Source organism: Lactuca virosa, chromosome 5 (assembly GCF_052849685.1).
Source record: "Lactuca virosa cultivar CGN04683 chromosome 5, Lactuca_virosa_CGN04683_v6, whole genome shotgun sequence".
NCBI classification, from domain to species: domain Eukaryota; kingdom Viridiplantae; phylum Streptophyta; class Magnoliopsida; order Asterales; family Asteraceae; genus Lactuca; species Lactuca virosa.
This window is the reverse complement of record NC_136430.1, coordinates 166,372,896-166,376,032: the sequence shown is the minus strand read 5'-3', so window position 1 is coordinate 166,376,032 and position 3,137 is coordinate 166,372,896.

The following is a 3,137-nucleotide window of genomic DNA, read 5'->3' as shown; positions in this document are numbered from 1 at the left end:
AACATCAAGGACCAAGGTTTTGGGCCAAAACCCTTTTAATATGGGGACAAATAGATCTAAGAGGAAGAAGACCAAGTTGTAAGCTTGATTACCAGAATAGATGGAAAATGAGGTGTAGCTTCTGGATCTACTCCTTCTCCCTTGGGTCTTCTATCTTCCACTTCTTGCTCTAGCTTCAAAGCACACCAAGAAACACTCAAAACAACCAAGAAGGCTCAAGTTCACTTTTGGAGTATTAGGGTTTCGGGTGAAATGTTCTGGAGGTGATGGAGGCTGGGGTGGAAGCCTCATAAGATGTTTAAATAGGGTGCAAACCCTCCAATTTAGGGTTTTACCCAAACAGCTCCTACTCGCAGAGTCTGTCTTCCGACTCGCCGAGTAGGTCACTTAATCCCCCGATCCGGAGTCGATCCTACTCGACGAGTTGTGCCCCCAACTCGCCGAGTCCAAGAGTAAAATATGGAATTTGACTTGAATTTAAATGCGTACCTGAGACCGGGTGTTACAATTCTCCCCCACTTGTCTTAGACTTCGTCCTCGAAGTCTGCTGTCTTGGGAAACAACTCAGGGTAGTGCTGCCTCATTTCCTCCTCGGGCTCCCACGTCCACTCCGATTCCTTGCGGTTCTGCCACTGCACCTTTACTAACTCTACCCTCTTAATCCTCAGCTCCTTCGTCTTGCGATCCAAAATCACCACTGGTCTCTCGATGTAGTTCAGGCTATCGTCAACCTGACTTTCCTCAAGGGGTACCACTGCTGAATCATCCACTAAGCACTTCCGCAACTGAGAAACATGGAACTTGCTGTGGATCTGGCTGAGCTCTACTAGAAGGTCTAGCCGATAAGCAACCCGACCCACCCGGGCCAAAACCCTAAATGGACCAATGAACCTGGGGCCCAGCTTGCCCCACTTCCGAAACCTGATAACACCCTTCCAGGGTGACACTTTCAGGAGGACCATATCGCCCACCTGAAACTACAAATCCGAACGCCGCTTGTCGGCGTAACTCTTCTACCGACTCTGAGCAGTCTCGAGCCTGCTTCAGACTTGCTGGATCCGCTCCGTGGTCTTGACCCTCTGACCGACCTCACCCCAACAGATTGGGGTCCTACACTTCCTCCCGTAGAGCATCTCGAAAGGAGGCCGGTCTATACTGGAGTGATAACTGTTGTTATACGAAGATTCCGCTAACGGAAGATATGTATCCCAACTGCCACCGAAATCTAGCACACATGCCCGAAGCATGTGCTCGAGAGTCTGAATCATCCTCTCGCTCTGCCCGTCCGTCTGAGGGTGGAAAGCGGTGCTGAAATGGAGACGACTACCCATCTCGTCCTGAAACCGCTTCCAAAACCTTGAAGTAAACCGAACGTCTCGGTCTGAAACCACCGAGACAGGCACCCCATGACGTGCCACTACCTCTCGCACATAAATCTCGGCCAACTTCTCGGCCGAGATGCTCTCCTGGATCGGTATAAAATGGGCGCTCTTGGTCAACCGATCCACGATGACCCATATCGAATCAACCCCATGTGCGGTCCTGGGAAGCTTAGTAATAAAGTCCATGGTGATATCCTCCTATTTCCACACAGGGATGTATAACGGCTGCATCTTGCAGTGGGGCCTCTGGTGCTCCGCCTTGACCTTCCTGCAGGTCAGGCATCTCTCTACGTACCAAGCTACGTCCCGCTTCATGCAGGGCCACCAGTAATCGGGTCGAAGATCTCTGTTCATCTTCGTCGCCCTCGGATGGATGGAGAACCGAGACTTGTGGGCCTCATCCATCAACACCTGCCGTACTCCACCCCAGTACGGTACCCAAACCCTCCCATTAAGGGTCAACAATCCTCGACTATCGTAATCTAACGAAGCTAGTCGACCCACTATCCTCTCGCACTTCTGGCGCTCCTCCTTCAGACCCTCCACCTGCGTCTCCCTAATCTGCTCCAGTAGTGGAGTATTCACTGTCATCCTCAGACAGATATCTCGGATCGAAGCCGCTACCGCCTTGCGGCTCAGGGTGTCGGCCACCACGTTGGCCTTGCCTGGGTGGTAAAGGATCTCACAGTCGTAATCCTTTACCACATCTAACCACCGACGCTGCCCCATGTTCAGATTCAGCTGATCCATGAGGTACCTCAAACTCTTGTGGTCCGTGTAAATAGTACATCGGACCCCGTAGAGGTAATGCCGCCAAATCTTGAGGGCGAACACCACTGCCCCCAGCTCTAAATCATGCGTCGGGTTGTTAGCCTTGTGAGGCTTCAACTGTCTAGAGGCATAAGCTATCACATGCCCCAGCTGCATCAACACTGCTCCCATACCTGTGATCGAAGCGTCACAGTAGACTACAAAGTCATCTACTCCCTCTGGCAGGGTAAGAATTGGTGCCTCACACAGTCGCTGCCTGAGCGTCTCAAAGGTTGTCTGCTGCTCAGGACCCCAGCGAAACACCATCGACTTCTTGGTCAGTTGGGTGAGCGAAACTGCTATCTTCGAGAAATCCTGGATAAATCTCCTGTAATACCCTGCCAGACCTAGGAAGCTCCGAATCTCGGATGGAGACCTCGGGGCCTCCCACTGCATCACGGCCTCAATCTTGGCCGGATCAACTAATATACCCTTCTGGTTGACAAGGTGTTCCAAAAACTGCATCTCGCGCAACCAGAACTCACACTTGGAGAACTTTACGAAAATTCTCTCCCTCCTCAAGGTCTCTAGAAACTCCCTCAGGTGCTCCCCATGCTGCTCCTGAGTCTTGGAATACACCAAGATGTCATCAATGAAAACTATCACAGACCGGTCCAGCATCGGCCTGTACACGCGGTTCATGAGATCCATGAACGCGGCTGGAGCGTTGGTGAGCCCAAACGGCATCATCATAAACTCATAATGACCATAGCGGGTCCTAAAAGCGGTCTTCTACACATCATCATCTCTGACTCGCACCTGGTGATAACCGGACCGTAGATCGATCTTGGAGAACCAAGAAGCTCCCTGAAGCTGATCGAACAAATCATCTATCCTCGGGAGTGGGTAACGGTTCTTCACTGTTACCTTATTCAGCTCCCGGTAATCTATACACATGCGATGCGACCCGTCCTTCTTCTTTACAAACAGGATCGGGGCTCCCCA